At 36.2% G+C, this 12,184-nt stretch overlaps 1 protein-coding gene across 2 annotated transcripts in view; it reads right to left on the bottom strand.

The window, feature by feature from the left end:
- Nucleotides 1-10,375, bottom strand: part of Cdc42 (Cell division cycle 42) — an 80,267-nt gene extending 69,892 nt beyond the window's left edge. The window contains exon 1 of one of the 2 annotated variants that reach the window (XM_090403133.1): nucleotides 10,239-10,375. The gene's annotated coding sequence lies outside the window, so the exon portion shown is untranslated. Of the gene's footprint in view, nucleotides 1-9,370; nucleotides 9,632-10,238 lie in introns of those variants that run through there. The other variant, XM_090403134.1, reaches the window with a different exon arrangement.
- Between the last annotated feature and the right edge of the window lie 1,809 nt (nucleotides 10,376-12,184).

Consider the following 12,184-nt stretch of genomic DNA (forward strand, 5'->3'; position numbering starts at 1 on the left):
TGGCCAAGATTAGATTTCTCCTTTTTTATAATTGTAACCTTTATTCATTCTTGGCATAAACATGTTACAAATATCACTGGCTTAGCATGCAATATTATATTATCATATAAATGACAAATCCATCAATGACTGAATACTGATTTTATGCTTAGGGATGAAGTCACCCAAGAGTTCCCTAAAAATACTCGACTTAGCACAGAAGAGAGCCATTAGGTTCATTAATGACCAATTTTTTTCCCAATTCTCTCCACTTTTCAACACAGATGTTCAGTTTCTGAATGTGGAAATATTTGTAGAGAATGCAATATTCACCAGAACTGACATAATGCTTTCCTCAGTCTCCTCTAAATCTGCTGAAGCATACATATAACTATTCAAAACTGCTTCAGTATTGGACTCATAACAATTTCTACATCATTCATGCCCTATACTGCTGTCTTTAGGAACATTCCTTTGTTATGCATTTCCTAAAGAGCACAATCCACAAGTTTCCAATTTCAGTGTTAAGTTCCCATCTTTCTTTCTTTTTTCTCAACTTTTTACCCATCCACAGTATTTATGTTCTAATAGGTCTAATGTATATTAATAGGTTGAATAACCACTAATGTATATGTTTATAAGAAATCTTGTTTTATTACCATAAAACAAGATTTCTCTCAAGTATAATGTATGCGATGGATTTTCTTCGAATTCTGCAACTAATGCTGGTATTCTATATGGCTATTCTTTTGCATACTTCTCTCTCTCTCTCTCTTTCTATATATAGGCTGTAGAAGGAATGGATGCAAGTTTTTGGATATGTAAAGTGAGGTTAAGAGAAGATTGGATTTATAAGAGGAATGACCTGCACCTGAATGTGTTTGGTATCAACAGTCTAGAAAAACTTATAATTAATATGAGACCTAATACAGAAAGTGAGGAAACTAAATTATACAGGAAGGAATAGTGTGAATGTGAGTAACTGTGTTAATGATGGGAATGGGCTTTGTCATGGAAATGTTGACGAGGAGAGAGCGATTTCAGGTTCGTATTCATCCTATTTGAACCCATCAAATGTGTGCAAAGATTTCTACAAGTGTAAGACATTAGAGAAGAATAGAGATCTGCAAGTTGTCCAACTGTGTCAGGCAGACTGTAGACAAGACAATACAAAAGAACGAACAGGTATATTATTATGTCCATACATGAATGCTAAGCGTATCAGAAACAAAGGGATAGAGTTTGTTGCCTTAGTCAATATGTTGCAACCTCAGATTGTAGGTATTAGTGAGATCTGGCTATCAGAATCAGACCTACTAACTGATAGCATCAAGGGTACAGTATTTTTAGGAAGGATAGAGAAGACAGAGGAGGGGCATACGCTTAATAATATCGGATAACTTGAATCCAGTTAGAGCTGAGACCTATGATTGTAGTACTACTACTAACAATATTTCATGTGGCAGTGAGTTTGAAACCATCTGATGCGAGGTGGAATCGAATAAGATCAATTACATAGTAGGGTGTTGTTACAGACCTGGTGGATCGGTTGCTAGTGATGAAGAAATGCATCACCAAATAGAAAAGATGAGTGGAAAAAGAGTAATCATAATTGGAGACTTTAATTATCCAAATATTGATTGGGTAGTAGTAGAATCTTATAAGAATGAAAATGCATTTATTGAGCTGTTGCTGGACAATTTCCTCAAGCAGCATGTGATAGAAGGAACTCAAAGGCAAAGAGTGTTAGATTTGATTATAGCGTCAGAGAACATTTCAGTAAAAGACATAACTATTCTGTCTCCAGTTGGTGACAGTGATCATGTGTACTCACTTGGGAAGTGACTAAGTTTATGAATGTTCCATTCAGAACATTCATAAACTTTGTAGTTACATGCTGAACTACAAAGCAGGAAATTATGACCAACTGAGGAGTATACAGAGTTCAGTGGAATGGGATCAGTTGCTGGATGGAAAGAATATCGACAGTGCATAGGAAGCATTTAAACAATACTTAAATGATGCAATATCAGAGTGTGTCCCGAGAGTTCAAAAAATAAACAGATTTGGATTAGAATGGATGTGTAATCTTATTAAGCAAGAGATTTGTAAGGAAAGGATGATGTGGAAGGAATACTACGTGCATAAGGTTGACGTCAGCTATGAACATCAGTCACAACTGTTGTATGGAAAGCAAACTCTGAGTATGAAAAGAAACTGACTCTGCATGCTAAAGACAACCCATAAGAATTCTATTGATATGCTGCAAATAAAAGAATGAATATGAAAAAATAACTCTTCTAAATCCTGATGGCATGAGGGTTGCAGATGCAAAAGAGGTTGTTCAGTTAATGAGTGTCCATTTTGTTAAAAGTTATCAACCTGGTGAACGCAACATTGAGCTCACTGTTACTTCTTCACTAGATGAAGAAATGCAGGTGTATGAGGACGAGGTATTAGAGCTGTTGCACAAGTTGAACAAGAATTCAGCAATAGGGGCTGATAGGATATGAGCTTCTTCAGCTTCTTTCGCTATGCCTTATCCCGTGTTAAACGGGGTCGGCGTTCCCATCTTTAATCTTCTTATTCAGAATCTCCGGTCCAGGGCATCTTTCTGACTCCATCCTTTCTCCCTAAGATCCTCTGCCATCTTATCCCTCCATCTATGTTTGGGCCTGCCTCTTTTCCTCCTTCCCTCCACACGCTCCACGTTTACCAACATACTCCGCACTCCTTTTCTCTACATGACCGAACCACCTCAGCTGGTTTCTTGTACCTTCCTACCGATCAGCCCCACCTTGACCATCCCTCTGATGTAGTCATTCTTTATCCTGTCCTCCTTTGTCACACCACTCATCCATCTCACCATCCGCATCTCCACCACCCCCATCTTCCTCTCCTTTGCCTTTGTTATAGGCCACGTCTCCGTGCCATGGAGCATCGCTGGCCTCACCACCATCTTATACAGCTTTCCTTTCATCTTATAACTCACTCTCTTGTCACACAGGACCCCGCTCATCTTCCTCCAGTTCATCCAGCCACATGTTATTCGGTGCTGTATTTCCTCATCCAGGTCACCATTCCTCTCGACAACCGACCCGAGGTACTTGAATTTCTTCCCTGAAGTTAACCTTTCACTCTGGAGTCGTATGATCATGTTCTCGTCAATCCCCGTTGACATATATTCGGTCTTTACCCAGTTAATTTTCATGCCTCTCTCCTCCAATACCTTTCTCTGCTCTTCCAGGGTCTTTTCAAGCTTCTCTCGGGATGATTCGCAGAGAACAAAACATCATGCTCCATGGCGCCTCCTTCTTGACGTCCTCCACTAGTACATCCATGACCAAATTAAAGAGGTAGGGGCTCAGAGCTGATCCCTGATGGAGCCCTGCAACAATGGGGAACCTCTCAGTCATGCCAACACCAGACCTGACCTAAGTTTTTGCTCCCTCATACATCTCCTTCACCAACCTCATGTACTTTTCTGACACCCCCATCTTCCTCATACACCTCCATACCTCCTGTCTGGCCACTCTGTCGTATGCCTTTTCCAGGTCTATAAACACCATGTAGTTCCGCCTTCATCTCCCTATATTTCTCCATCAATTGCCTTAGCGCAAATATTGCATCCATTGTCCCTCTTCTGGCATAAATCCAAACTGCTCCTCACCAATTTTTGTTTGCCGCCGTATCCTTCCTTCAATTACTCTTTCCCATATCTTCAGTGTGTGACATCAGCTTGATCCCTCTATAGTTGCCACAATCTTGAATATCTCCATTTCCCTTGTAGATTGGGACGAGAATGCTTTTCCTCCATTCCTCTGGTATTTTTTCCTGTTGGGCTATTTTCCTCATCAGATCCCATAACATGTCTACACCCTCGCTGCCCAAGCTTCTCCAGGTATCTGGTCCACCCCCTAAAAGTGTTCAGCTGAACTGGTCATTCCTTGACCAGGCTGTTTAATATGAGTCTCAGAGTAGGGAAGATTCCACAGGAATGTATGGTAATTCCATTGCACAAAGGTAGTGCAAAGGCCGATGTATCCAACTATCGACGAATTAGCATCTCAGGAGTGGTGGTGAAGATTTTGGAAAAATTGGTTAGGGCTCCCATTCAGTACTTGCAGAATGATTTGAATAGGCTGGAATTGTGGGCATGGGAAAATGGGTGTCAGTTCAATGTCAGTAAATGTAAAGTCATTCACTTCAGCATGATTAGATATCCAATGTTGTATTATATTGGTAGGATTAGGCTAGAAGAAATTGATGAGGCTAGGGATCTTGGAGTGTTAATAGATAGGAAGTTGAAGTTCAGGGGCCATATGGCAAAGATTGCAAATACAGCTCAAAAGATAATTGCAATGCTGAAATGAACGTTCATATGTAAAGATAAGGATGTTATTTTGCCTCTTTACAAGTCCTTGATAAGACCTCACTTGGACTATTGTGCGCAGGTCTGGTCTCCTGGTTTCCATTATGATTCTGATATATTGGAGAAAGTACAAAGGAGAATGTTAAAAATGATATCAGGATTGGAGAATACTGATTATGAAGACAGATTGAGAATTTCTAGACTGCAGACACTAGCAAACAGGAGAAAAAGGGTGATATGATTGAGACTTACAAACTTCTGAAAGGGACATATAGGATTTCAATTGATGGAATTTTTTAATTTATGGAGGGTGGGGGAAAGGACGAGAGGGCATTCTTGGAAGCTGAGAATGAAGGCCAATAAGAAAGGGGGGGGGGGGTTAGGGCTAGATTTTTCTCTCATAGGGTAGTGCATAATTGGAATGGATTGCCATTGGATGTTGTGAGTGCAAGCAGTGTGAATGAATTCAGGAATAAGTATGCCAGCTGGTGTGTGTAATATGTGTCCTTCCTTGATGAATCTGACTCCCTGGAGGTCTCTCTTAATAATAATATCAATGACCTTCTTCGGCTGACTGCAGTACCAATACAGTTTCGTTGATGGCAATAGATTGCATTCCTTTCTCATTTGACAAGCCGTGTCCTATGGATTTCCACCAATGGAATATAAGATCTACAATCTTAATGATAACTTTGTTAATTTCAATGATAGTAAAACCAAATCCTGGATTTATTTCTTGTGAGGGAAAAAACAATTTTCTCATAGTTTTACTTACTTTTGACAACATTTGAATCTGTGTATGATTTCCTTCTTAAGAGGGATTACTCAAGCCTCAAATCTCTCTCTTGGCATAAAATTATTACAAATATCACCTCCTCAGCATCCAAAAAATAAGGTTTTTTTGTTGAAAGCTTTGAACAGCAAAACAAATCACAAATCTGTTCAACTAGCGAATACTGTTCTCACATTTGGAGATGGTGCTCCAAGAGCTATCCATATCAATTAGGCTGATTAATGACTTATCTTTCACTAATTCACTCCACTCTTTCATATAAACATTCAGTTTCTGCTATCTGCATTTTTTACATTTCTAGGACAACACTATTCATCAGAACTAGCATTAATAATTCTCCTCTTCAAAATCTGTTAAAATGCATGCAGCAGCTATTCAAATCCCCTTCCACAGTTCAAACCCAGATTAAATTTTTCTTTCTTCTCAACTTCTTACCCCATCCACAGAGTTAATGTACCATAGGTTGGATAACTATCCATGTATTGGGATTATCATAAAAAAAAGCTCAATGCAAAACAACCATCAATTTTATTTATTATGTGACACCTCCAAGGACTCATCACAATAGGGCACTCTACCCCATCATACGACTCATAAATCTTCGTTACTCAATCCTCCAACTCCTACTATCACAATGACACCACTACCATCAACACATAATGCCATTTACCACTACCATCAACAGTATTTTTTGTCTGCAAATTGCATGTTTGTTCTCGTAGCTGATTTGCCTGAATGCAAGATGAAAAACCCGAGTTTCCAGTAGGGAAAAAAAAAAACAAACACTGCAACCTCAATATCAGATCTGCTAACTCATCTTCAAATGATAAAACCCATGTAAAGATTCTTCTCATCATGAGAAGAATCAAACTTGTGTCTTTTTCAACTGAAGGGCATAATGTCTCATTGTTGTCCTAATTGTGCTATGGAGGCACTAAATTTTTTAGTCATGTGTTATCCTATTCCACTGTTCAAATGATCTGTTTTAAATTTCCACAGTGATTATTAGGACATGGGAATCATTACAGGAGGCCCAAATTATTTCACCTCCCACAAGTAGGCATACCATCCCATGACCACACATATTTACAATCATAAAGTCTGATCAATGGGGCTATAGCTAAGTGATAACAGACTATATGCCTGTAAACCCATCCTAGGATGGAACAGATTAAGTCACACACACACACACTCAAATGATGTGATCAACATTGTTAATAGCACATCCTTATACACAATATTAATGTACTCTCCAACAATAAGGAATTTTTTTGCAACTATGATTTTCATTCTCAAACAGTAAATAAGCATATGATGAGAGATATAATCACAAATAAAAGTTGTTTGAAATAGCATTTTTTGTATAGTGACGCCATTATCACAAATGAATCTAGATCAGTTTTTAGCATACACATTGTAGACAATTTTGTTTTGCTTGTAAGATGGCACAAATTGAAACAATGTTAATAGCAATCCAAAATATCAAATTTCATCAAGCCAAGAGGAATTATCATTCTTTAGAAATTGTTTGCCAAATAAAAATAGTCCAATTATAGAGGGAAAAAAAAAAGAAATGTGTATTATTTCACCAAAAAACAGTACACATAAAAAAAGTCCTAAACCTAGAGAATTGGTGCAATATAAAAATGAATGAACTGCAATATATACATTTAGCTAATTAAACATTTGGCTTAACAAACTCCTATAACTATTTACATGTAAAGCAGTCTTAGAATTCTAAGCTGAATTTTCAATTATAATGTCTCATTATTTGCAAGAACTATCAATAATGTTTGAATAACAAATTTGTCCAGACAACTATATCCAATAGTGGTACTTCTGGAAAACGCCAACAGTTACAAAGAGAAAGATAAGCACCTCCATAGCGCAATTGGAAGAATGACGGTACATTTCGCCCTTCGACTGAAACAGGCCTAAGTTCGATTCTCGTCACGACGGGAGGAATCTTTATCTGGACGATTTCAATCGAAGGTGAGTTAGCCGATCTCATACGGAGGTAGCATGGTTTTTTCTCCCGGAAACTAAGGTTTTTCATCCCACATACAGACAAATCGGCCCTTCAGAACACACACAATTTAGAGACAAAAAATACTAGTTGTAGTGGTGGTGGAGGTGGGTGGTAGATGGCGTTGATGGAGATGATTCGTAGTAGAGGCTCCGTGTAGTGGTTGAGACAGTTGTAGGTGTCCTCCCGTGATGAGTCTTCGGACTCCTTGGAGGTATCAGGAATAATAATAATCTCTCTTTTCACTTAGATAATTTTGTTTTGTCTAATTTTGCCACTACGAATGGTTCAACGGAAACCAAAACTGAAATGACAAACTTTAATAAACATCCTAAAACATGACATTTATTAAATCCTATCCAGCTAGTAAAGAATTATTAGTTATCGATTCAAAGTGGTTTTTCCAATAAAAATAATCCCGAAACCTAAAATGAGACAGACATATGTTAGTTTTATATTTCAGTAACTCAACTCCATCCAAGTGGGAGTGGAATTACTGAAACATAAAACTAACATATTTGGCCATTGCAAATGGTCCAAATGAAACAAAATGGGAATTGCTTAACAAAATTTTGCAAGGTTCCTAAAAAATCCATTATGCCAGAATAACTCGCATAAATGCACAGATGAAACAATTCTGATAGAAGCTTGGATACATGTGCACACACCTAAAAATGAACTTTTATTCATTAACTCTCATCAACCAAAAAAGTGAAGCTAGCCAATATATAGATTATAATGTAGAGAAACAGCTCCAGCTGATTAGAAGAATGTCCCATAACTGATAGAAACTGTGTACTTTTGGCTTTAGGACATTACAAATTTTTGTATACAGAAGAACACATTTCATTTATTATAATCAAATAAACAGCAAAGCATGGTCAAAGAAATGTGCACTATTTTGTCCGTTTTCTTTGGAATGGCAAGAGGCATCTCACATTAACAGAAAGGCAATTTTGTGATTACTTTTACATTCATCCTATTTGGAAAATACCTAAACTTTAAAAGTACTCCAGTAAACTCTCTTACACCAGGTTTACAAACTTGATTGATCTTATACTTACATGTTCCTATTCCTGTAGTTTTAATTATTTTTTATTCCATATGACAAAAGACGTAAATTCATATATTACTGTTGTCTCAACCATCTAAACACAGTAAAATTGCTAAGATCTTATTATACTTAAGAATGAGTAATGAGGATTATGGAATAACTCATTACTACTCATTCCAGATATATCAAAATACAAGAGATCCGTGTCCCCGAAAAACAAATCTGCTTGTTATTGCTCCATTTATGCAAATTAAATAAGTTCTGTTAATCAAAATATAACCAAAAAAATGTCCTTTCAACAGATTTCCAAAACAGTCAATTAAGTGGAATGAGGAGGAGGGGGGGGGGGGTAAGGGAAAGAGTAAATTTATCATCATCGTACAGGCACCTCCATAGAGTCTAAAGACTCATTGTGAGAGATCAGAATTATCTGCACATTATCTATTACACCTCTCCTTAAACCAATCAACAAATAGTGCTCACAACTGACTATGGCAACCCATTCTGTTCATTAGCCACTCTCCAAATAAACAAATCTAGTCTTCACACCCCTGCTAAACACACTCATTCAACTTCCAGCCATAACATTATTTAGAAACCAAATGTATCTGAGCTATGTTAAATATTCATATTTTCTCCACATGTGTATTACTGTTAGCAAGCCTACAGAACCATTTTCGAAGTTCAACACACACACTCTCTCTCTTGTAAGATACAGAAGAGGAAAATTCATACATTAGTATTGTCTCAACCATCTAAACACTAATTAAAATTACTAAGAGCTCACTATACTTATGAAGTATTATTCATAACTTATTATGAATATGTTTCTATACTTTGGTCTCTCAAATATTAAGTTATGCAATACTGTTTATTTGGTATTGTTTTATACTTAAGCCTGTGACAAATTTATATGCATCATTTTTAATCAAACCCATCTAGTTATTAAAACGAAAGTTAATGTGGTGACTTATTAACCAGAGTTGACTTAACGTTCATGTTACAGAAAAAAATGTTTCCATAAGAATAATTTAAGGTTAAATAATTAAATAATTAAATTTACACTCAGTAATGAAAGTACTTTCATTACTGAGTGTAAATTATTTTAAAAACTACTACTTTACTTGCGATTTTGCAATTACTTACCCAAGTTAAAAATACATCGCATAAGCAATATAAAACGAATGACTAATAAAACTAGTTAAGTCGTTAAGTAAAATGCAGAATCAAATACGCATTTCACAATATTATACTAAACAGGCTCACAGCCACTGGAGATGTTAATAATAATGAAAGTTGGAATAATAACACATCTTGTAAAAACTGATATGAACTTAATACAAAAATTTGGAAATACCATACTGATCTATGAAATGGTTGTACGATTTCTGGACGGAATATTACTCTATTCTATGTATACAAAATTTGTATATGCATGCGAAATTCCTACTAACACTGTTTACGCTCTGATTCTTCGAAATGGTAGCGATCTCACAACACATGGAATAATATAGCTTGCGTGCATGCGGTTTTATAACATAGGTAAGAACAAGAAACTTTGTTATAATCAAATGTTTATATCATAAACACTAGAAAACACACTTGAAAATTAAGTATAATTTTCATACACCCCTTTTACCAACAGTAATAGTAAAAATTCCAAAATAGTTTTAAGTTAATTGAGGTTTACAATTCATTAAAATTTGGGTCAACACTACGCTATATATTGTGGTATGTGAGAACAGTCATAGGGCTGAGATAAACATACAAACCGTATCATATGCAACCTTCCATTCTCACAACTTTTATAGTTTGCTCAAGATAGTTTAATGAACTGCTCAGTGCCGCATAGTGCCGCCATATTGAAATTTATTGTCAAGACAGAGAAAGAGGATGAATTGTAGAGGTACTTACAGCACATTCCCTGCGAAATCAAATGTAATCCATGTCACTATCAGCAATCACATAAAATATTTTAGATAGTATGTGGTAAAATTCAGCTTTCAAAACTTACCAAAGAGAGTCCGATGAAACAACAATACTTCGCCCTTAGCAAAAACCAGTGTACGGCTCAACTATCAGACACTGGGCGTCGACTATGGAGCGATGCGATGACATCAGAATGGCTTCCGGTTCCGGAATGGACCCTCTGGGATAAAATGCTATCTGTACGTCGAAGTAATCAAGTGTCGTAACATCACAGAAACTTTCAATTACCGACGATTTCATAAACTAAGCGTATTACTACAAAAATAAAATTCATAGTTTAGGAGTTTCGAAGTGTTTACTAAAGTATACTTTGGTCCAAACTCCTACACAAAACCACAAATTATGCAAACACCAACAGCTGTTTAACCAAGCAGTTGAATAGTAATTAGAAGTTTTGTCATGCATCATGTATTTCTTAAATCTTCAAAGCGACTCACGGATGGCTACAATCAATCAATGCACATAGCATATTAGAAAAAAATATTTATCTACCAGCTACAATATATGGCAACTCAGTGGAAGCATCCTTACTTCCCTTGCGCCAGCAGGGGGTTCTAGTTAATCTGAAATGTAAGGGTAACAGTATGTAGAAAATGAAATATATTAAGTCATAACTAAGTATCAAGCAAAAGCGAGATTGTGATTTATCATAATTTTGATATATTCAATATGAAATAAGTTGAAACAAAAAATTGGTTAGCATAAATTATCTCATCACAGCACGTTTTCAGAAGAAATTCAATACTGTACTTGGCAAAGAGTGATCGTCCCTATCTAAAGCCTTACAGGTAAAATATTATGGGGGAAAAAAGTTAAAATAGGGCATTATTTCATTCTCAGTTGTAACTTTGTGATGTATTTCCGTAATTAACCAAGAAATCTGGTCAGTTCAGTACAACCGGTTAACTTTTTCACGTCTTATTCTTATTGCTTGGAGGAGGGTGGGGATAGGACTATAAATATACAAACGTTAGTTAGAAGTGAACTATCATAATTATGAATATTATCATTTGTCTTCTTCCGAGAGAGCTGGGTTCGTTCAGCACCTAATCACCCGGAAGATTGGGGGGGGGTGAATTCGGGGAGTGTGTATGACCTACCTCAACGGACCACGTGGTTACTTCACCGGTTGTTGGAACACTGTGGCCATCGTCAAGCGCCAGACAGACGCCTTCACCAACCTATTTTGTTCTCTCGCTCTCTACATAAAAATTTCCTTTGCCTATACAAGGCCCCTTTCTGGATAAAATAATGTTATTCTTAGTTCTTCGGCATTTTATATATACTTAATTATGTTAGTAATTTTAAACATAAAATTCAGGATGGGGAACAACCGTTATATCTGTCTATTGACAACAGAATGCTTCTCTATGCAATATTTACTATAAACAGAAGATTAAAATAATATGCAAACACGTATATATATATGTGTGTGTGTGTGTTTGGTGTTCTCTGACTGGTTTAGCTATTTTTCATTAAAAAAAAAAAAAAACACAGGGAATACAACAGAAAAACTCTGCCAGCGCTTTATGAGACCGATTAACACACAACAGCTTTATAAAGCCCTTATAAAATAATACGAGAGGACTTATTACGAATGTAATCAAAACGATGCCTTTCAAACCAGACTGAGTCGTTATTATCTACAACACTACCGAAGACAAACATGTTCCACTAATATTTATATTATTTGGCATATTTATCATTACAGCACGGAATTAAATCCAAATATGACAGTTTTTGCTTAATTTCTATTTTGTCATTTATATAAATGTAAATGTAAATGCTAATAACATATCAGTATAAATCATATAAATTACACTGCTTACGTGTAAATGAAATAAAATAAATCTTTTAACACTTTTTTTAATACCCAAAAGAATAGACGACACTCTTTTAACCCTCAATGTCGTTTTTTTTTTTTTTTTTTTTTTAAGGAAATCAGTGGACAATTTTACCTTTTATCATCCT

This window comes from Typopeltis vanoorti, chromosome 13 (assembly GCF_054136105.1).
Source record: "Typopeltis vanoorti isolate ZY-2024b chromosome 13, IOZ_Tvanoo_1.0, whole genome shotgun sequence".
NCBI classification, from domain to species: domain Eukaryota; kingdom Metazoa; phylum Arthropoda; class Arachnida; order Uropygi; family Thelyphonidae; genus Typopeltis; species Typopeltis vanoorti.